This window comes from Dendropsophus ebraccatus, chromosome 5 (genome assembly GCF_027789765.1).
Source record: "Dendropsophus ebraccatus isolate aDenEbr1 chromosome 5, aDenEbr1.pat, whole genome shotgun sequence".
In the NCBI taxonomy this organism is placed as follows: Eukaryota; Metazoa; Chordata; class Amphibia; order Anura; family Hylidae; genus Dendropsophus; species Dendropsophus ebraccatus.
The window spans coordinates 107,039,303-107,063,536 of record NC_091458.1 but is presented as its reverse complement, the minus strand read 5'-3'; the positions used below and the strand labels follow the sequence as shown (position 1 = coordinate 107,063,536).

General features: G+C 38.7%; 1 protein-coding gene across 2 annotated transcripts in view; it reads right to left on the bottom strand.

Moving 5' to 3' along the window:
* The window catches only part of ST6GAL2 (ST6 beta-galactoside alpha-2,6-sialyltransferase 2), a 98,940-nt gene that overhangs the window by 53,981 nt on the left and 20,725 nt on the right, over positions 1–24,234 (bottom strand). For both annotated transcript variants that reach the window (XM_069970931.1, XM_069970932.1), the window contains exon 2: positions 11,528–11,602. The gene's annotated coding sequence lies outside the window, so the exon portion shown is untranslated. The remainder of the gene's footprint in view (positions 1–11,527; positions 11,603–24,234) is intronic.

The window sequence follows — 24,234 nt, the reverse complement described above, 5'->3', positions numbered from 1 at the left end:
ACAGATGCCCCTACCAGGCACGCACTAACAATAATTCCCATTTAAAACTTATAAACAGATTTTTAGAACAGTAATGATGTTTATCAACAAAGGTATAAGTTGAGCACAAAAAAGGAGATATTACTGGTGGCAGCAGATGTGTCAGGAAGAGTTCAACCTAAGGCCGAGTTCACACAACGTAAGACACCGTCTGTTCTGTGACACGGCCGTGTCACAGAACAGCCGGCGTTAGTGGAGTTCATCCCGGCCGGTACTGCAGTACTGGCCGGATGAACTTCATTTCTTTTAGAATTGGGATGCGGGCGTAATCTTTTTTTTTTTTTTGATTTAAACTTTTTATTAATTTTCAAACTTTACAGAAATTTACATTAATAAGGCATATACCTTATACTCATGATACGAAGCAAACACAAAAACAATTATAAGCAATACACTAAGTCCCTCCCCCCCCCTCCCCGACATCTGATTCTCTATATTAGCCTATTATTTTATATATCACTAATTCTTAGTATATTTTACCTTAATTTTTATGTCTCTTATCCTAGCTTCTATTAGGGTAAAGCTGCAAATAGTACATGCACCATTTTTGCCAATGTTTATGGGATCTTATAATCCCATCCATTCTTACAGCTATTGCAGTTTCCATCTTATAATTGTGTTGTACCTTAGCTATAACCTCTAGTGTAGATGGAATTTCACTAGATTTCCATCTTCTAGCTATGCTGCTTCGTGCTGACATTAATACATGCAGTAATATTACCCTGTCTTGGGGTGGAATGTTCTCAGTTTTCATTGAAATCAATGCCAGACCTGGACCCCAATTTGGTTGGTAACCAAGTATACTTCGTATGAGGTCCTCTATTTGGGACCAGAACATCTTAATTAAATGGCATTCCCACCATATATGAAGCAGAGTGCCATTACTCTCATGGCACCTCCAACATACCGGGGACATATTTGGAAAAATTTTTGCTAACTTATATGGTGTCCTATACCATCGGTATAATAATTTGCGGGATGCTTCTAGGTGTCCAATACAGTGTGATACTCTAGATGGAATACTATATACCGTGTCCCATTCATCCTGTGTAAATATATGACCTAGGTCCTCTTCCCATTTCTTTGTAAATGTAAATGATTTTCTTTGAGATGATAAAATTCTGTATGTTAGGGCGAGGCCCTTTTGACTTTCTTTTAAGTTGTATAGGAGTTCTTCATATTTTGTTGTTTTAAGATCAGATAATGAATTATTTAATTTGATCGTGTGAAGGCAGTGCCTCAGTTGAAGGTACTTATAGAAATCTTTATTGGAAATCCCATATCCATCAGCTATTTCTGAGAATGGTTTAAGACTAAGGCTATTGCCTTCACAGATATCACCCAGATTCTTTATTCCCTTTTCCATCCAAGTACTATAATCAGAATCTAATATCAGTAATTCCATGGTTCTAAGTGGAATCCTTTTTGGTCGTGTAGGTGCTAACACTGTTTTGACTATGTTACTGTTAAAAATCCTACATCCAGCTTCTAATGTAGGTGATAAATGAGAAGAGGATCTCTGAGATAATCTTGTGTGCCACACCCATGCTCTTAGGTCATAGCATTCTGCTAATTTTTGTTCCAATTCTACCCATAATCTCACATTATCTTTTACCCACCACCATTTTAGCTGCTCTAACACTGAAGCATAATAATAAAGGGAGATATCAGGGCACCCCAGTCCTCCATATTTTACAGGTGTACATATGATTTCTTTTCCTACTCTCGCTCTTTGGCCTGACCATGCATATTGCATTATTATTTTTTGAATACGTTTTAACCAGAATTGGGGGATGTGAATTGGCAGATTCCGAAAATAATATAAGATTTTCGGCAGTAACATCATTTTTATAATTGAAATTCGCCCTATCCATGTTATTGGTAACTTAGAGTATTTAATAATATCTTTATTTAATATCTTTAGTAGCTGATCAAAGTTAATTGTTACTAATTTATTAACAGGATATGTAAGGTGCACCCCCAAGTATGGTATAGATCTATCTGTCCATTGAAACGGAAACTTATTTTTAAGTTTCATAACAATGGAATGCGGTATTCCCATATTAAGAATTAATGATTTAGTGGAGTTTACTTTATAATAACTAATATTGCCAAATTCAGTTAATATTTTCATCACCGCAGGTAGGGATGACTCAGGTTCTGTTATGGTTAGTATTATGTCATCTGCAAACAATCCTATACGATGATCTTGTTGTATTGTTGATATCCCCTTTATGGTTTCATCTTCCCTAATTTTTTGGGCTAACGGCTCAATTGCTAAAATAAAAATAATCGGGGAGAGAGGGCAACCCTGCCGTGTCCCGTTTGTTATCTTAAAGGTTCTTGAAAGGGTACCTGCTGAGTATACCTGCGCCGTTGGATCTGTATACAAAGCCATAATAGCTTTTAATATTGGGCCCCTCAGCCCAAATCTAGTCAGGGTTTCAAAGAGATATTCCCAATGGACTCGGTCGAACGCCTTCTCCGCATCCAAAGTTAGGAGCAGAGAAGGCGTTCGCCGCAACTCCACCATTGCCATCAGGTCGATCAATCTACGGGTTCCATCTGTGGTTTGCCTACCTTTAACAAACCCCACTTGATCTCCTCCGATTAGGCTAGGTATTATCTCAGTTAATCTATGGGCTATTAGTTTTGCAAATATTTTTATATCTCCATTTAGGAGTGAGATTGGGCGTAGGTTACCAGCCCTATCTGGGGATTTGCCAGGTTTAGCAAGGGTGATTATTAATGCTTTCAACATTTCAGGTGGGAAGGACTCTGAACTTAAAATTTTATTGAACATTCTGGCTAAATAGGGTACCAATACTAACTTATGTACCTTATAATATTCATTTGTGATCCCGTCAGGCCCAGGAGACTTATTAGTTTTAAGTGTTTTTATTATATAGGCTACTTCTTTCTCTGTTATTGGGTTAGACAGTTCTTCCAATTCCGACTCGGTAATCGAGGGGACTGTAATGCTGTCCAAGAATGATTGGATACCTATCTTACTTGGTTGAGTACTATCATTATCCCCTGCCAAATTATACAGATTTTCATAGTACCCTGCCAAACTATTCATTATTCCCTGAGGATCCATTATTTTGTTGTTATCAGAATTATAAATATATGGGATTCTTCTTTTTACTCCTTGATTATTTACTTGGTTAGCTAATATTGAAGATGGCTTATTGCCATACCAATAGTGCTGAAATTTTAGCCTCTGTAGAGCAAAATTGTACTTATGCATATTTAGTTCATGCAGATCTTGTGTTATAAATGAAATTTTATCTGCTCTTCTCTGATCGTATTGTTGCTTATTCAACCTGTGTAGTTCCCCCAATTCCTCTTGTAATTTTATTGTCCTATGTTGGCGTTGGCGTTTATCGTGTGTAGCTTGTTTTATAAAATGACCCCTTATATAGGCCTTGTGGGCACACCATAAAGTTGTATCTTTAATTTCATCATTGTCATTAAAGGAGAAGAATTCTCTTAGTTCATCTACTGTTCTTTTTTGATACTCAGGTTGTTGCAAAATAAAGTTATTCAAGCGCCATACGAACTGCGAGGTTGTATGGCACTGTTCATTAATTTCCAGGATAATTGGCGCATGGTCGGACCAGGTGATTGTACCTATAGCAGATGTTTTGACTTTTGCTATTGTTAGCTGATCCACAAGAAAGTAATCTATTCTTGTGTAAGATTTATGTGTATGAGAAAAAAAGGTAAAATCTGTCTCCATTGGGTGTTGTAATCTCCATATATCATAAATACGGTTTTTATGTAATAATGTAGCAATCGGAGTTGATTCACTAGCATTGGGACGTGATGTTGTGTCTATTGAAGGCCATATGGTTTTGTTGTAGTCACCTCCCATAACTAATGAACCTTTTCTTACTGAGCTAACTGAAGAAATAAGGTGTCTCAAAAAGCTGTATTGACCTTTATTTGGGCCATATACTGATACCAGTGTAAAAGGGACATTATTTATCATGCACACCAACACAACATAACGACCCTTTTCATCTGTTATGGTTGTGTGGACTGAAAATGTCACTGTGTTCTTTACTGCTATCACAACACCGCCCTTTTTACCAGTAGCTGGTGCATAGTATATATTAGGGAATTTTTTATGATTCAGTCTATGACTATCTTCCATATTTAGATGTGATTCTTGTATAAACAGTACATCTGTCTGTTGGGCTATAGCTTCCTTCCATATAAGAGACCTTTTATATGGTGAATTTAAGCCCTTTACATTTAATGAAAGAAATTTAATAACCATAAGATTTAATTAAAGTCCATCTAATCAAGATTTCCATATGGTTATGCCATGCTTCAAGTGATAACATACTAAGGTCAAAACCCAATAAAAGTAAGGCCCGAAACAAATTAAATATACAGCTTTCTATTAAGAACCAAAGGCTACCCTTTTTGCTATATCTACATATTTTCAGATGTCTTACTTTAACCCTTCCCCTCCCACCCACCTCCCATCCCACCCTTCTAAAAAAATTCTGCTGGGGGGTCATTATTCCCTTTTAGGGCCTATCTCTGGCAGTTGATGGTGGTAAATTGAATTAAGATGCATTACACTTCCACTGGATTCTAATGATCTTTTATATTCTTCCAGCTCCTCCCTTATTTAATCTCAGTTATACCTTCGGTACTTTAATGACATCACCATTATGGCAATGACATCACCATTATCATTACAATCATGTGATACCACATTAGCTCCCTTATGGCTCCTTTAGCATCCTGTAAGACATTGAAGTTCAAGTTGTAAAGCATCACATATATTTATCACTCATTATACATACAGAAACAGCAATCTACTTATAGCATTTATGTAGATATATCAGCCTTCATATATCTTCCTCATGGTGCGTTTACACAGGGAGACCCACCCGACAGACTTCCGAAGCCAAAGCCAGGAACAGACTATAAACAGGGGGCAGGCCATAAAAGAAAGACTGAGATTCCCCGTCTCCTCAAGTCCATCCCGGGCTCCAAAACCGGCCAGATAAATCTGCCCGTGCAAACGCACCACCAGTCCTCCTACTAGGGACTGAACATAAGCAAATTATTAGTCATTATGGCTAGAGCAGATTAATCATGTTACATTACATATAATATCTCATCAGAGTGTTCAGTCCATCATTTGCATATATAGTAATTTATTAGATATCCGCACATTGCACATACGATCAGTTAGTCATGCGCGCGGACCAACATTTGTATCTCTCATTTTGTCTGCTTGTCTTTGCCATGTTTAACTAATGTCCATTCATTGACAATTTCGGGAGCTGCTGTAGCTTCACCAACTTCTATGTCCTCATTGCCTGTCAGTCTCCATTCTTTACATAGAGACCACGCCTCCTGTGGTGTTCTTGCTATTACTTTTTTCCCCTTGTAAGTTATAATTAGGTGCACTGGAAAGCCCCATTTATATGTAATTGAGTTATCACGAAGAGTTTTGGTGCTTTGTGCAAATTCTCTGCGACGGTTAAGGGTAAATGCTGATAAGTCAGGGAAGAGGGCGACTTCTTTAAATTTTTTTGGCATAGGTATGTCTGAACGGGCTGCTATCATGAGGTTCTCTTTGGTTCTGAAAAAATGTATCCGTGCAATGACATCTCTTGATGTTTCTGCCGGTAAGAATTTAGGTTTTGGGAGTCTGTGGACCCTATCAATTGTAAGGTCTATGTATGAAGCTTCAGGCAGGAGGTACCCAAAAAATTCACTTAAGAAATCCTCTAATTCCTCTGTTTTCACACTTTCAGGGATATTGCGAAAACGTATATTATTACGTCGGGTACGGTCTTCCATATCCGCCATTTTAACTTTAATGTTAGTTATGTCCTCTGCCATTTTGTTCACTGACACTGCTGTTTTATTATGTGCCGTTCCTAATTCTGTTACTTTAACTTCTAGAGCATTTGTACGCTCTCCAATCGCCCCAATTTCCTGGGACAGTTTAGTGCACATTAATTGCATATTAGATGCAATTAATGCAATTAAGATGTCACAGATGATGCATTAAGATGATGCAATTAAGATGTCACAGAACAGCCGGCGTTAGTGGAGTTCATCCCGGCCGGTACTGCAGTACTGGCCGGATGAACTTCATTTCTTTTAGAATTGGGATGCGGGCGTAATCTGGTGTGCCCGCATTTAAATTACCCATAGCACACGATGTAAAGTGCGGCTGGAGCCGTACTTTACATTGTCTGCACAGCCAGTTTTTCATGCGGCCGCAAGGAATCCCGGCCGTAGTGTATACAGGGTGTATGCACTCTGGCTGGGATTTCATGGACTTAAATGCAATGTATATTTTATATTAATCATGGCCATGATTAATTGAATATATATGTTGTGTGAACTAAGCCTAATAATATAAAAATGGGGGGGGGGCTTCTAGTTATTCTGTCCAACCCATGTATATGTTAAGTGCTAAGTGCAAACAAATTACATTCTAAATGTTTGATGCTTTATTGCTATAAGTAGGTCAGACGTTGCGGTTTATAAAACGTCCATCATGAATACAAGCCCTCCAGAAATCTGAAAAGACTGGGTTGGGGGTGTTTTATAGTAATTATATACTAATTTACAATAAAAAAAACAAAAACATAAACATAGTTCATAAAAGGACATATCTCCAGCCATCTGTTATAATGCTGCCAATGTTTCTGGAAATCTATTTGAATAAAAGTATGGCCAGCAAAATTACAAAACTGTGGTCAATTAGGGAGCGCTTCAGCTGCCAAAGCTGTCTGACAATGTAACGTATGAGACATGCGGAATGTTTGCTGCCTCTTTTATTATTCATAAAGTGGTTGAATAAAAACAAACAGCAGAGTTTCGACAAGATGCCATGAAATTGTTCTGTCAAGTAAACCTCAATGGCTATTGATTGTTTATAAAAGTTATTTAAATGGGCAACACATCAGTTATTAAGAGCCAAGCTTTATCACAATCTGTGCGCTGAGCTTTCTGATTATTGCTACTAAAAGCTTAACCCCTTGGTGAGTCCCACAAATATATACCTGGTGCCCAAGAGAGCAGCTTATCGTGGCACAAGTAAAGAGCAGTACAGAACATGTAGTATCACACTGTACTGTAGACAGGCAGTAAATCATCTAGCTATTCATATGTGCCGCAGATCCTGAATGTCTATATGTATAGTCTTGCCTCAACATACAATGATCCAGAAATTTAAGGGCAAATAGTGGCTGTTATTATTATGAGAATAACGTTATTTGATGTTAAATGACACCTGTCCAATTAAAACGGCCCTCATTTTGACATTGTGTGTGAAGATAGCCTAATGGTGTTTTCTGTAGAATAAAACACATTGGCATCTCAGTACAGCTCAAGTGCTACACTGCTATCTCATTGTATGGTTGAACAGATGAATAACAGCATGGTGCAGCCATTTCCTTGTCTTAGCGGAACACATTTTGGTGCTTTTAGATTTCATTGAAGGTCATTGAAGTAGTTAACAGAAATTTACTGATTGGAATGAAACTAAGAAAGAACCAGGAACTAATGGATGAATTGTCAAATGATGTTTTCAATACTATCTAAAAAAAAAAACCTATGTCCTTTCCATTGCAAATTTGCATTTTGGAATGTACCTTTTCCAAATTATTGATAAAATCTTACGCAAATCTGCAGCAAAATCCATATGTAACATACCATAAGGCTGTGTTCACACACTGTTGAAATGGTGCCCATTTCTATTGGACAGCCGCCATTTACAGACGAATAAAGGTTGTCATTTTAATGGTGTGTTAACATAGTTTTCTGAAATAGTAAAATAAACCAATAAAACCATCCAGTTAGGGGAATAACTTAGCAAGCCATTACAAGAAACCCCCCACAATTTCTGAGAGATGGTCAAAAACAATATAGGCTATATATATTAATGCTGGGACTATATAATTTGGTTAATTAGAGGATGCAGGGAACAAGAAAAAACAAATGGCAGAATAGACCCTAACATAAAGCTTATACATATCTCCTGTTCTTACCCCACTTCTGTCAAGTATAATCATTCTCATTCTTTAGCAAAAGGGAGTGATAGTGGCTGATGCATGGAAGGAATTTGTCGTTCTGGAGATAAACACTTGTGGTGTCAGGTATCTCTTGGGACATGAAGGTTGTTTTCAAACATTTTGTCATTTTCACCCTTTTATTTCACCCTCTGCAGAAGGTAATGATCACATATTTAAATAAATCTGTTAGACAGCACTAAAAATAATGGTGTCCAGTCACCATATAAAGAACAGATCCAGCCAATCACCAGGCTGTAAACATACATATTTACATTTTTTATTCTGCTATATATATTGCTTGTCCAGTTAATTTTTAAATGGTATCTATTGTAACTTTCAAAATCTAAATCAAGGGATGTAAAAAAAAAAACATTTGCTATTGATACTAAAGGGGTATTCTGCTCAAAAGTTTTTATTTATAGGCAATAGGATATGTTCACTGCATCTGCACTGTTTTACAGATTTTCCATCCAATTTCCTCCTGGCACTAATAAAACTGTGAGACAGAATCCTCCCCATCTCGCTTATTACTCTCTCCCACCTTCCTTCCATGACGTGGATCTGCTTCTGCAGTGGGCCGGGTTAGCGCTTATTACCCTACTAACTGAAGAAACGGAAGACACATGATACACGGATGTCACTGTTGTGGGATGTGAGTGGGCAGTGCCTTGCCCCACATTGGATTTACAAGTGCTATAGCCTTGTAATTCTAAGATATAGTGTTGGTGTGATGTAAAAAAATAATATAGAGAGATACTTACCTGTCTGCACTTCCCCTGGTACCCATCAGTGGTGTCTTTGGGTCGGGTTCCCAGCTGAGTGATGGCCCACTTAGTCAATCCCTGGCTGCAACAAAACAGTGCAGTGATTGAATGTGTTGGCTGACACTGAGCTAGGAACCCAACTCAGAGACAATGCCAGAGGGCACCAGGAGGAGCACGGACAGGTAAGTATAGAATTAAAGGCAGTCCTACATCATATTTCATTTATTATGCATAAGATCCAATTATAGACAAAGAACAATTTCATGCATTTTAAGCTATAGTTCAGCTTTTAGTCATAGGGACCATGGGCTGAAATACAGCTTTAAATGCATGTAGACAAGTAGACATGTTATGCTGTTCAATTTGTGCACCACTTTTTTGTGCTTTGGAAACCTCTGCAGCTCAATTGAAAAGGAAGATTACTTTACAGTAAAATAAGTTGTTTAGCAGGAGAGGCCTTTAATAGCATGCAGTGTCTTATGAGGTCCATTTCACATTCTATTTTGGGGCAGCCTATTAATAATCAGGATATCTTACTTTTTTTTTTTTTTTTTAAACAATATATGTATAGTATCAAAGAGGGCAAACAGAAAAGGGTACGCAAATAACAGGCTGATTCAGTGGTCATCATTTGATATTTCATTTTTAGTTCATATAAAACAATAAGCATCTTTGTAACACTTCTCCCAGTCTAAACAAATATAATCAAATAATCTTTTCAAATAAAATGAATAGTAATACAATAGTGTTGGTTAGCTTGTCTGCATGGATCAGACATAACCTCATTATTCAGATGTAGAAGTAAAAGGTTTTGCATTGTAAACATAACAGCTATCAGTCTACCAACCACAGCATTACGTAGGAGGAACATGCTGTTTTCATACTAGTGTAATATAGGTAGTTGTCTTGGTAATTTAATAATAAGCCTAGGAAAAGAAGTGTTAGCAAAAACGATTCAAAGTAATCTTTTTATGATGAAACCCATCAACATAGGTCAATGAAACTGAAATAAGCCTGGACGATTGGTTAAGATATGGGTAAGATGCCCCAGAGTCTAAAATTCAATGAGAAATTCAACTCAATCTCAGTTTTATTTCAGTATATTTCAATGGTGAAAAATGTTTAAATAAAAAGATGGTGTTTGTTGAAAATAAGATTCTAGAACATTAGTCCGCTTCTTTTCTTTTACATTAGCCAATTGGTGCTGGCTTCGTGATCCCGGTGGCGCAGTCTTTTATGCGCCGTTCTTTTGCTGTGCACCGCCCCCAGTGTGACCATATCCCCTCCCCTTTGTGATGTGACTCTGTTGATTCTAATAGAGCGAAGACACAGACAGGAGGGGATATCGCCACCCTGGGGGGCAGCAGCACCAAGATCCCCACACTGGCACCGATCAGCTAACTAAAAAAAAAACTAAGTTAGATAAATAAAACTTACATTAGTACACATGACATGACAAAGAAACACACAGTGGAGGCCCAAATGTTCATATAGCCAAAGTATTGGACAGATTTGTTTGACTTTATGATGTCTGTAACAATGCTCTCTGGTCACTATATGGCAGAACTGAGCTTCACCTACAGCACTCTCCTGTCCTGTGTCCTAGTTGTAGCCACGGTAAAAAGATATCGCGAGAAAGACAAGAATAGCAACTCATCAATAGAGGACAGAAACTGGAGATCATGGAATGTATGATGGCACAAATGAATGGAAGACTATGATGGCAAAGGTGACAAACAAGAACAAATAACAAGGACTCCCCATAAAATTTTCCCTAGAACTCCCCTTAGCTGTATCCTAACACCAGAGAAACTAACCTCACTGTCCCTGCAATGTCCCCATGGGAACCTCGGTCTAAGGGCCCTATTACACCAACAGATATCTGACAGATTATCCGACAGACTTTTACAGCCAAACCCAGGACTGGATTTGAAAAGTGGAGAAATATCAGTCTTTCCCTTTTTAAAGTCCATTCCTGGCTTTGGCTGCAAAATCTGTCAGATAATCTGTCAGATGTCTGTTAGTGTAATAGGGCCCTAACTCTTCCAAGCAGAAACAACAAGAAGGCACAAAGACTCAGAGAAGCAAGGCTGAGCAGAAAACTGAATTACAGAAACTTGCAACAGAACCAACAGAGTAAAACAGTAGCGATTTCTACATATAAATACCAGTATAACACAAAGATGGACCAAGAATGGTCTATGGAACTAGGACAAGAGCAAGGTACTAGAGAGAGATGCAAGAAATGACTGGGCTCTTCTAGTGCTGACAGATAAAATAACTGATCCAGAGCAATAAAAAGAAGACAGGGTAGTAGGATAATGCATGCTACCGGCAACTGGTATGTCCTGAATATATGCATAGATATAGATCTATTCTACAGTTTAGGATAAGTTGTGCTTAGAAAAGTGAGTCTGTGAGTCTCTAAAATAAAAAATGAATAAAAAACAAACACCAAATTTGTATACATTTTGTTTCCTAATGAAGAGACTGCCATGTGTAGAGCAGAATCTGTTCAATATAGCAGTGTTTTAAACCTCATTTTAAAAAAATATATAATTGTTCTGCAGCTGTCCAACTCTGTTATGTTGTTCATTTTGTTCACCAGATTTTTATTTCACACCACAACTATAATAAAACCAGTGTATAGAGATATTGTCTTACTTGTGTTCTATCAGGTAATCCCCTCCTCCTCCTTCAACTATGTAGTTTCCTATGTCTTTCGTTCATCAGGTATTCCTATAATAGAAAAAAAAAATTACACTTATTTATGTATATTGTGTTTATTTTGATAGGATGGAATGTTTACATAACTTATTGTTTACATTAACATAACTTATTGTTTACATAAGCCTGTGTATTCGCCTAAAGCCCCTATTACACGGGTTGACATAGAGGAGCAAATGAGCGCTGTCAGCACTCGTTTGCTCCTCGTTCCCAACTCGCTGCCACCTGTATCACTTTTGACTGTAGCACCAAGTTCCACGTTCTCTAGCGCAACTGATAACCAAGTCTCTATTACATCACACAAATAATGCTGGTTGCATGCTGGACGACCTGCAGTCCGAAGGTATGCCACTGTATTACAGCAGAAGAGAGAGATCCCGGGATCCCTATTGACCACAGCGAAAAACTGAATAGAGGCCGCACAACCCTAACAGTGCACACAATGGAGAGTGCAGCCCCGGCCGCACTTTCCATTGTGTGCAATGGTGAATTGGGATGCGGGGGCACACGGATGTGCCCGCTTTCCAATTCAATAGAAATTAAGTTTATCCAGTAAACTTCACTGACAGCCGTTCTGTGACGCGGCCGGGTCACAGAATGGCCAATCCAAAAAGACAGAAATGGCTGCACATCGCACCCATGGCTGACACGAAAGCTTATTCAGCTACATTTAAAACCAACATCAGAAGTCAGTATATAATTTGGCCAAACCATATTGCCTCATGTACCACGTGCAGGTCTTCTGATACACATGAGTCCCTAACCAAAAAACATCACTGTGCCGGTCAGCGACCACAATCCCCGCAAAACGTGCGCAAGCAGAGAAGGGGGGCCATGGAATGTCCCTGCAACCCCATTGTCACAGGACCAGACCCTAAAAGGCCCCCCCCAGACCCCACAGGCGGAAAAAGTGGACGCCAAGCAACACAAGTGTGAACAAGCTATTACCTCTCTCTCCATTCCTCTGCAGGTAGAATGGGAGAATACTAGGAGATCCTCCCCTTATGTACACAGGTGCTTCCTGCTAATTTGGATCACATGGGTCTTACAAAGCACGAGTGCTATCTAGGTGAGTGTAATACCATATTCATACTTGTGTCATTTGGGGGCAGCGTTCTCCGCCGGCGGTGCCGGCAGGGCCTGTGTGGGGCATTTTGGGTTTGGTCCTGTGACAGTGGGGTTGTAGGGCCATTCCATGGCCTCACTTCCCAGCATGTGCATGCCTTGCGGGGGAGGCAGTCACTGACTGACACGGTACAGAGTTCGCGTAGGGACCCGTGTGAACCAGGATACCTGCACGGGGTACACGGGGCAGTATGGTTTGATCAAATTGTAAACCTAATTCCTGGTGTTTGTTTTTAAAGTAGCTTAGCGGCTTTAGTATCAGCCATAGGTGTGAGGTGCAGCTGCACTCTTCTCTCCATTTCACACAGAATGGCCAATGTTTTAGAGTGTGTGAACCAGGCCTTAAGGTGCATTCCCATACATTACAAAGCATTTTTGCCAAGACAACATGGCAAAGTTTAGTACTGCTGGAATCCAGTACTGGAAGTCAGAAAAGTCAGAAACAACTTCCACAGACATGGTTAGAGGATAACAGTGGGCCACACTGTTGATCGATAGAGGATAACCTGAAGAGATATTTGTAGCATATTTATAGCCACGTTGGCTATATGGTTCCCCGGATTTTTCTACCCCTGCAGTAGACTACATAAGTTCATCTAACACACTTGGCTGAAGTGATGTAAAACATACAGGAACTTAGTACTAGCACAATCATTATCAAATCACACATGAAAATCTAGAAGTCTGGTCAATGAATTTTGGTTTAGTGGATGCCAATACAATGTTTCCTGCCATAAAAAGTAGTGCCAGCTAGAAAATATGTTACAGACAGAGGACTGGTTTTACATTTTGTGTTCAGCTTTTAGTTCTAAAAGAAACATTATATTATAGAAAATTAAAGTATGCAACTTTTCTTTTCAACAGTATAAAACCTTTTTTTTTCAGCTTGGAAATGTCCCTTATATACAATGAAGTGGGTCCACTTGCGTTTTCGTCATGGCATGCCGCGTCCCATGCCTGCCCTCTTGACATTGCAATGCAGAACCATCGAAAAAGGTGCAAAGTTTCACAAGCAGCTTTAATAAATTGCCCCCAAAGACCTCAAATGTCACACTATGTTTAATGGTGGAAAAAAGGATTTTCAGCTACAGGTGGAACAAATTATCATATGCCTCAGTACAGTATATAATAGCCGGAGAGGATGCCAAAGGAAGTGATGCTGTTCAGCAATGCTGGTTTGCTAGTATGTTTTAGTAACAATTCAGGGCACCTAGCATAGACTGTTATATGTGAAGAAGGATTGTGTTCCCCGTGGTAATATAAAGTTTAGCAATAGCTCTATAACAACATTAAAAAGATATTGAGGCAAATAAGTTCTGTGGAAATCATAAAACCTTCCCGAGAAAGATCTGAGTCACGTCAATTCTTCCTGGAATTGGCTGACTTTCTACAGTTTTGACTTGTGGCCAGAGGACTAAACAGATCCCGGAATCATACTCAGTGGAAGTTGTGTAAATTATACAACATTACCAAGTATGTCACCTTTGACTTTTAGGTGATTCATTTGTTTATGCAAAAAAAAAAAAAAAACATTTTCAAGCTACTTGTCTACAATTCTTTTGTAATGTAAGAATAAAGTAAAGACACAAGGTGCAGGAGAAAGAGGAAACAATGTAACAATGACAAAATAGGAAGGTATGGAGTAGGTATAAATGGTCCAGACCCAAAAAGCATACATATAACACATCAAGCTATACGTTTCAGTAAAAAAAAACAACTTAGTGGCGCAAGAGACTTTCCAAGGACACAAAAAGTTTTGAAATTTGTGGTGTCTGAGACTACCGAGATAATAGTTCCTCCTTATGAAAGCTGTGGTTTTAAAGGAAATGTGTAACTGAAAGACGATTCATTTGATTCCAGTTCACAGGGATCAGAGTCTTGGCTGCTGTAGCAACAATGTAAAATAGTCTTTTATTTTAGCTATAGGCGTAGAAGTAAGGCTGGGTTCACACTGCGTTTTTGCAATCCATTTTTTTCATCCATTTTTTTGTGCATCCGTTTTGATCCGTTTTCCATTGACTTCCATTATAAAAAAAAAACGATCAAAACAGATCCGTTTTTTTTTTATGGACACAAAAACGTTGCTGACTGACACTATTTTTTTTGTCCATTAAAAAAAAACGGATCCGTTAAACGTATGCTAAAAACGCAGTGTGAACCCAGCCTAAGGCAGATATCCGAAAAAAAAGCATGAGAGTTATCAATGAAGGTTATGAGCTCTGACCAGAAACGTGATATACTTAAACCATGCCCCCAGATGTAAAGATAGGTCTTGGGTTTTGTGGCATTCGGCTATAATTGGTTCCTCTTTTTAATCCATGAAAGATGTAATAGATCTGGTTTATTCTATTTTGTACTGTATGCTATAGCATATGTGACCAAAAACCATCAATTCTACTATTTGTCTGTTTATTCGGGTTTGTGGCATTCCCTTTACAGGATCAGTAACATTATCCTTTAAAGAGGACCTGTCATGAAAAATAACTTTTGACATGTCATCAGTTATTGATCACGGTGGGTCACACTGCTGAGACCTGCTGTGATGAGGGGATATATCCGGGAGGAGAACCGGGAGACAGCTTGTGATGCCATGAGATCTCATGGTGACCCTCTGGAAAGTACATGTTTCTGTACTCTCTATGGCAGGGATAGGGAACCTTGGCTCTCAAGCTGGTGCAAAACTACAACTCCCAAGCTAAAGCTTGGTCTGTCCAAGCATGATGGAAGTTGTAGTTTTGCAACAGCCAGAGAGCCAAGGTTCCCTTCTCCTGCTCTATGAGGATACCATCTTAGGTGGTAAAACTTTTTATGATGTATAAAGCAGCATGGACGGTACTGTCCTGATGTTGATTATACAACTCTTACACAGTTATAATGGAGGTGATACCAGTTTGGCCTCCTGTCTGAATACTCACGGTGCCATTGTTTATTTAGGAGAATACAGAGATAAGGATAACTATACTTTCCTCTCAGCAGGCAGAGATGGTGGTGGATCTAGCTGCCCATGGGATGCTGTACTGATGCGTCATGTAACTAAAAGCAGATTTGACATTTTGGCTATAGTGGTGGTTAATGTGCATTGTACGGGAAGAAAGTGCCTCTTTAATAGTTCTGACATTTCTGCAAGCAGCATTACCAAATATGTTATTTTTATTTTTTATATTAGAGAGATATTTTCCTATAAATTCATAAATTCTAGAGGGCAATACAATTATTGGCACTCTGTCTTGTTGATGAGGGGTGATTACCACCCAAACAAAATGCAGCTTTGCAGTGGTATAAGTAATGTGCATTTATATAAGAAACATGAACAACTGAAAGCAGGCAAGATATTAAAATATAAGACACATAATTATGGTCTGAATAAAGTTAACAATGTTGCACGTATTATGCTACAGTTACTGCACAGAGACCTGGTGACTATTTTACATCTAGCTAGTATGGTGCTTTCTGGCAGTTTGTGGTTTCACATTTTAATTAATTGACAGAATTTCTATAAGAAAACCGCACAAATCCCTTCTAGAAGAATTAATGAGCGCGGCATCAAAGTGTTCTTGCTCTGCATTAGTTCCAAATCTAACACATCAGCAATCAAACCATCAACCACCATCTCTAACAATGAACTGCAACACGGCGCTCCATGAGACAAGATTAATGAGAGGAGGTTTGTATGCATTCTACTTCCATGCTTCATTGATTTTTAAATCTATGTCTGTGTGTCCTCCTTCACTTCAGCCTTTCTGCCAGGGTTCCAGCAGACTCCACTGAGTGTCAAATGTGAAATTCTAAGAGTACAAACAGAGTGATGCTTGCCATATAATCCCTGCTGACTATTTAGGTCAGAAAGTGTGAAGCAATATGCTCAGGCTTGAGTAAATGTTACAGTGGATGACTGAATGTCTACTACTCACATACAGCAATTAAAGAAGCAATGTTTCGTGAAAATAGCATTTAAAAGAGGTTAGCCAGGCATAGAAAAACATGGCAGCTTTCTTCCAGAAACAGCACCACACTTGTCCTCAGTTTGGGTGTGGTTTTGCAGCTTTGTTTGATTGATGTGAATGGTGCTAAATTTTAATAACACGCACAAGCAGGACAGGGGTAGTGCTGTTTTTTTTTTCTTCAAGTAAGTGACTGTCCTGATCCTGGATAAGCCCTTTATTCATTACTGTAAATAAAGACTACTGGCCAGCTATACATGGCAGACAATAAAATAGGCAAGGTATGCTTTATTGACAGACCATTGTCACTGAATATAGTACATCAAATAATAGCTGATTCACCCAATAATAAAAGGTCAATTGTAACGTAAAGGGAATCTGCAAGGTCCCTCTGGCCCACAAACTGCCCTCCATATCTGACTGATAGTTTCATGCCTGTATGGACAAGGTCCCTGTAATTTTGTACTTAGTGCCATATGCTAATTCCTCCTGACTAGCAATGTAGAAGTAGACACAAACTTACAAGACTAATGCTAAGTTTACACGAGGCGATTATTGGCCCGATCTTACGATTAACGATTTCGAAGTAACGATTTTTATTTTATAACGATCAGCGTTTAGATGGAACGATATATCGTACAGAAAATTTGTTTTGCGATCGCTTAAGCCTATCTCACACATAGGTAAAATCAGTGAACGATTTTTTACACGGAACGATCGGCGAATTTTTTGCGAACGACGATTTAAGAACATGTTAAAAGATAAAAATGAACGATTTATCGATCGTTCGCCGCTTTTACACGTACGATTATCGTTCGAATTCGATCGTTATCGCGAAAATTCGCCCGATAATCGTTCCGTGTAAACGTAGCATAATGGTGCGTTTACACAGAAAGATTATCTGACAGATTATCTGCCAAAGATTTGAAGCCAAAACCAGGAACGGACTAAAAAGAGAGATAAGGTCATAAAGAAAGCCTGAGATTTCTCCTCTTTTCAAATCCACTCCTGGCTTTGGCTTCGAATCTTTGGCAGATAATCTGTCAGATAATCTTTCTGTGTAAACGCACCATTATGTTACGTTTACACGGAGAGATAATTCGCCCAATCGATTGTTTAACGATTTTGAAGCAACAATTTGGTATTTATAACGATCAGCGTTTAGACGAATAAATCGTTAGAAAAATCGTAAGAAAATTCGTAAGAAAATTCGTTAATGCGATCGTTTTTAAGATCGCTTAAGCCCATCTTTTACATAGGGTAAATCGGTGAAAGACTGTTTACACAAAACGATCTGCGAATTTTTAGCGAATGACGATTTAAGAACATGTTGAAAGATCAAAATGAACGATTTTTCGCTCATCGCTTGATCGTTTGCTGTGTTTACACGGAACGATTATTGCTCAAATGCGATCATTATTGCTAAAATTCGAGCGATAATCGTTCCGTGTAAACGCAGCATTACATGCTGCTTGCGTTGGGAGTGCTGTTGTAAGTAGATTTTTAACAGGTGTGGCACTGCAAGGACCTTTCAGGCATCGGGGACAGTTTGTAGGCAGCGGTGCCTTAAAGAGGAATATGTGCATCTAGTAGGCCAGTGGGGCAAAACCTATGGCTACATTCACAAATCCGTAGTGCAGGCCGCAGCTGTGGTCCACACTGCAAATGTGCATCTTTAGTGCTTGTGCCGCACTACCTTGCCACTTCATTAGCATAGTGGTCCGTGATGCAAATTTTGGTCCACGTTACAGTAGGCTCTATATTTTTAGTGCCACGGATCACTGCCCCGTACAATGTAATGTAACATTGGTCCTATGTTCTGTTCCGCAATTGGGGACAAAACGGACATGTGCATGTAGCCTTAGGCTGTCCAGGCATGATGGGAATTGTAATTCTGCAATAGCTGAAGGGCAGCAGGTTGTGCACCAGTCTACTTGACTAAAGGTCTCAACCCCTGCTCTAGATGTATGTCTATAGACTTGCCTAGATCTGCCACTGACTCCTAATAGAAAATAAATAAAAAATGTTTATAAACATAATAAAAATGGAAAGCATAGTTGGTGATTCTGTAGATTTCAACTCTGATTCCTACTTTACTGTTTTTTATGGCTATACCTATGTGCAAAAATATAACTACTATAATAAATAAGTTATTTTTTAATTCAATATCTCAGCAGTATTGAAAATATTAAAGATAAGTTGCTGATTTGACAGGGGTTTTCTAGATAAAAGCCTTTTCTACAAATAAGGTTCTGTCCATCTTGTAACACTGCATATTGCATCCTTTTGCAGAACAGGCTATTTGTATGGAACAGAATCTGATAAATGTTATTACTTGTTCTTTTTTTGATGACTTTGTTTTTATCTGCAATGCAGTGCTCCTTTCAGCTGACCATATATATTGCAATTTGACTACCTATGAAACCATGTGCTTTCAGTTAGCTAGTAATAAATAAGAAAAAAAATCTGCGCAAGAAAAAAACAGCAAAAACTATAAAGAACATTTTATTTTACTATAGAAATCATTTCAGTTTTTAATATAGAAAAATATCATACAGGTGTGATGATATGCAGGTAATATGGAATATATAAAAGATAAAGTGATAGCGTTTTATATAGAATACTGAAATACCGATCACCTGATGGACTAGCTTGAACCTGATGGACTCCAGTCTTCTTTCAACCTTATTAACTATGTTACTATGTTACTATTGCTAATTCTGTCATGCTTCTAGACAACTGTATTATGTGATATGGTGCCGAGGTACTGTCAGAACAAAATCGGGAAACCTTTCCAAATATAACCTTTGCTTTGTTTTGACATGATCTGATCCTGCTCTTGACGTATACTATATGGCTCCTGCACAGTGCACTATTTATCTACTCACTTTAAATTAAATAGAATATTTTAAGTAGGTGGAAAATTTCATATATTTGTAGTTATTTACTGAATAAAAAGTGATGGATCAAAGGTAATTTTCACTCACTCCTCTGTCTCCACATTCTTTAGTGAATGGACGTTTTTTAACGCTAAACCACGGTCGTTGTTGCAAAACTCCGGTCGGAATTGATGATCATGAACATTAATTCCGGCCGTAGTTTTAGAACAACGCCGTTGTTTGTCAGTACGTAATGGGAACTCAGCCTTGGAGTGCAACACATATATGTAAGGCTAGGTTCACACTGCGTTTTTGCAATCCGTTTTTTTCATCCGTTTTTTGCAAAAGACGGATGAAAAAAAGTGATGCATTTGTGTGCATCCGTTTTGATCCGTTTTTCCGTTGACTTCCATTGTAAAAAAAACGGATCAAAACGGATCCGTTTTTTTTTTTCGGACACAAAAACGTAGCTGACACTTCTCTTGTGTCTGTTTTGATCCTTTTTTTTTTTTTTTTACAATAAGAGTCAATGGAAAAACGGATCAAAACGGATGCACACAAATGCAAAAACGGATTGCAAAAACGCAGTGTGAACCTAGCCTAATCTTTCTAAAATTAAGCATTATGAAAACATTCAATTGTACAGACTGCCTGTTAAAAAATGAATGTGCCTCTGCCACTTTGATCTCTTCAATCTGTTTAGATGGTTATTTAATACAGGTAAAAAAAGCAAACTTCTTGAAAGTCCATTTTAATACACCTGAAATGTGTCATTTGAAAAGTTTGCCCAGTTTAGAAAACCCATGTTCATTCACTGTATTAGGGAAGTCTAAGCTTTTGATTCCCGCTCCTCATCTCTTGGCCAGAGTGGAGAACGGTTACAGAGACTCTCTCTCACTCAATAGGACCTAAACTCATTTGCAAAACACAGATGACTAGATTTCCCCTGATACTACAGCTGTTTTTTGGGGTCCCAGAAGGAAGACAGTTAGTGATCTGCTTATTGTTCCTTTATTGTTATTGAGAGTAAAATAAATAATTCAATTTACAACACAATTTTACTTTTCTTCTATTACAAATTCCTTTTCATTTAGATGTGTAACTAGATGCATATTCCAGATTCAATGAATGTTTAGTGTTGATAAATTAAGGCTTTATGCTGGGCAGCATCTTTTGAGGAGGTCAGTGTCATGAGCTTTCACCAGGACTGCCTTGACCATAAGTTAAGGCTTCGAGGTCAGTAAATGTTCCACTTGAAATTATCATGATTTTAGTCAACTGTATAGCCTTATTCCCACGTTCTGTGCTCGGTCCATAAAGACGATGTGCGGCGGTAAAGAATTATTCACAGAATAACACACATTACAAAGTTATACAACTTTGTAATGTATGTTATGTCTGTGAATCGCCCCCTTCCCCGTGTCCCACCACCCCCTCCCCTGTACCCGTAAGTGTGGTGCGCTATACATACCTGTCACGTGCCGACTCATCTCCGATCTTCAGTCAGTGACGTCTTCTTTGGGCGGGCGGCGAACAGCTCCGACTCTCCCGAATGCCGGCCGCCCTCTGCAGCGTCATCCGATGCTCAGCCGTGATTGGCTGAGCATAACTGTGCTCAGCCAATCGCGGCTGAGCGGCCATTCACAGACATAACATACATTACAAAGTTGTATAACTTTGTAATGTGTGTTATTCTGTGAATAATTCTTTACCGCTGCACTACCCCTTTAAGAGTTCCGGACATCATCATTCATTATGGTTCATTCAATGGGGTAGGGATTGGTTTTGTCTGGTTATGATGGTTTGTGATGACAACTACTATGCAGTATATAAGAAATGTTTATTTCTTTTTGTTCAACAATAAGTGTTAATTCTTCTTTATGGAAAAATAAAACATCCCCTGAAAATAAGACATAGCGCATCTTTGGGAGCAAAAATTAATATAAGACATTGTCTTATTTTCGGGGTAACAGGGTATTCACAAGAGACTACTGTACATGTAAGAAATTTCAGGGCTGTGACCATAAACCTGAGCAAAATCTACCCTTTCCACAATTCACAGAAGAAGAAAGGCATTACTGTATCTATCTTCTTATAACTACTACAGTAGTAATACCAGTTGGTCAAGTGAAAGTTTATAAGTCAATGTATTTCCCTAGCATTCTAGGAAAATGGACTTTCTATGTAATGATATACTCATTAAGTTGTATTTCGTATACTAATACCGAGGCAGATTCCTGGAAAGAAGAATCACATTTCCTGCTCCTGTTACTCTGAAAACATCAATAACTAGTGAATACGTAACCTTTATAGATTAATGGATTGTCATGTGTAAACAAATGCTACCTATAAAATGACAACATTTAAATGTAACAAATATATGGAGACAAACACTGGGGAATTGTTTAATCACCGATGACTGATGTGTTGTGTGTACATACGCTGAATAACCAAGGACAAGCAACAGCTGCAAAGTGAAGAGTAAGCAACCAGTGACTGTCAAAAGATCCATTACACTTAGGATACTACTGCAGCAACAGCTGGAAGATGCCACAACGGGAATTAGAGAGGTTTCATCAGTTTTAACACCTTTCATTACAGGGAAATGAAAAATAATACGGGTTAATCCTGCAAGAAAGTAATGCTGAATGTCTGGATGATTGCATAAAGTAGTGTAAAATTGAAATGGTAAATTACTCCTTAAGGCTGGGTTCACACTACGTATATTTCAGACAGTATTGTGGTCCTCATATTGCAACCAAAACCAGGAGTGGATTAAAAACACAGAAAGGATCTGTTCACACAATGTTGAAATTGAGTGGATGGCCGCCATATAACAGTAAATAACGGCCATTATTTCAATATAACAGTCGTTGTTCTAAAATAACAGCAAATATTTGCCATTAAATGACGGCCATCCACTCAATTTCAACATTGTGTGAAGAGATCCTTTCTGTGTTTTTAATCCACTCCTGGTTTTGGTTGCAATATGAGGACCACAATACTGACTGAAATATACGTAGTGTTAACCCAGCCTAATAGAAGTCAGTGGCCCTCATACTATGCCTTATTGATACTCTACACTAAATATTGAAGGTGTAGGCAAGAATGGGGTGGCAGAAACTAAAGTACTTAGTGGGTTTGCTCTAGGCACTGTGGGGTCTTTTTACACTGCAAAAACATATTGCTAGGTCAAATGGATTTCAGTGCTATTGGCCTTAGCACACAAGTGAGAGCTTGAGAAAAGGGAAATTAGATGCTAAGTCCTTCACTTTTGGAACATTTTATTAAAGGACAAGTCCGGCTAAGTATTGTATTGCCCCCCCAAAAGTTATACAAATCACCAATATACACTTATTATAAGAAATGCTTATAAAGTGCTTTTTTTCCCTGCACTTACTACTGCATCAAGGCTTCACTTCCTGAATAAAATCATGATGTCACTTCCTGGATAAAATGGTGATGGCACTTCCTGGATAACATGGTGATGTTACGACCCGACTCCCAGAGCTGTGCGGGCTGTGGCTGCTGGAGAGGATGATGGCAGAGGGATGCTGAGTGTCCCTCCAGTGCCCTGTGTCCCTTAGTGTCCCCCTGCCATCATCTCCAGCAGCCACAGCTGCTTTAAAGCTCTGCGAGTCGGGTCATGACATCACCATGTTATCCAGGAAGTGACATCACCATGTTATCCAGGCAGTGAAACCTTGATGCAGTAGTAAGTGCAGGGAAAAAGCACTTAATGTGCATTTCCTGTAATAAGTGTATATTGGGGATTTGTACAACTTTTGGGGGGGTAATACAATGTTTCAATAAAAATTTTCGTCGGACTTCTCCTTTGAAGGTTACTGGTAAAAGATGGGAGCAAGCTTTATGTCAGATTCCAGATAAGACTTGGATGTTGAGCATAACTAATTTAAGTCAGGGCTCGAATAGTATGTCACTTTAAGATTTTTCACTGGCTCTATTATACACCTAGAAATGTCTCTGGATAATAGGATACAAAGATGGTGGGTTGCAAAAAAATGTGGAGAAGAGAGGACGGACCTTCCCCATCTGGTATGGTTCTGCCCATGCTTGAGGGAGGTCTGGGCCAAACTAATTAAACATGCCAAGGTTTTAAAAAAAAGGTCTGCACCTATCAGTTCTGGGAGGTCTGATCTATGATAATGAGGGAGGAGCCTTACTGATTAAATTTTTTTGTTGTGCTAAGGTGTTGACTGCAAGACATTAGATAGATACTCAGCCTCCGTCATTTGTAGAATGGTGTAACTAGGTGTGAATAGGATCAAGAATTATGTAAATCTAGCCTCCAGGGGTTCTAAAAGGCTTCTAAGAGATTCAGAACTATTTGGAAATGTTGGAGGGGAATGGAATAGGACAATCCTCTAAACATTGGAAGAGACCAATCTTTTTTTTGTACGCCTTCACCATGACCCGGGGGGGGGGGGGGGAGAGGAGGGTACGAAAACGGATGCATGTTGTAAAGAACATGTATTTTATTTGAGAAAAAATAAAAAAAAGGAAATCTGTGAATCCTTGAGTCAAGCAGATTTAGAAGAGAAAGATCAAGTACAAAATAGAGAGACAGACAGTCACTTCCTGTGTACCGGTGACCCCAAGCCTGGTGCTAAAAATTAGTACATGTTGGATACCTCACAGTGCATTTCTACTATAACAACAAAACACCTATGCATTTCCA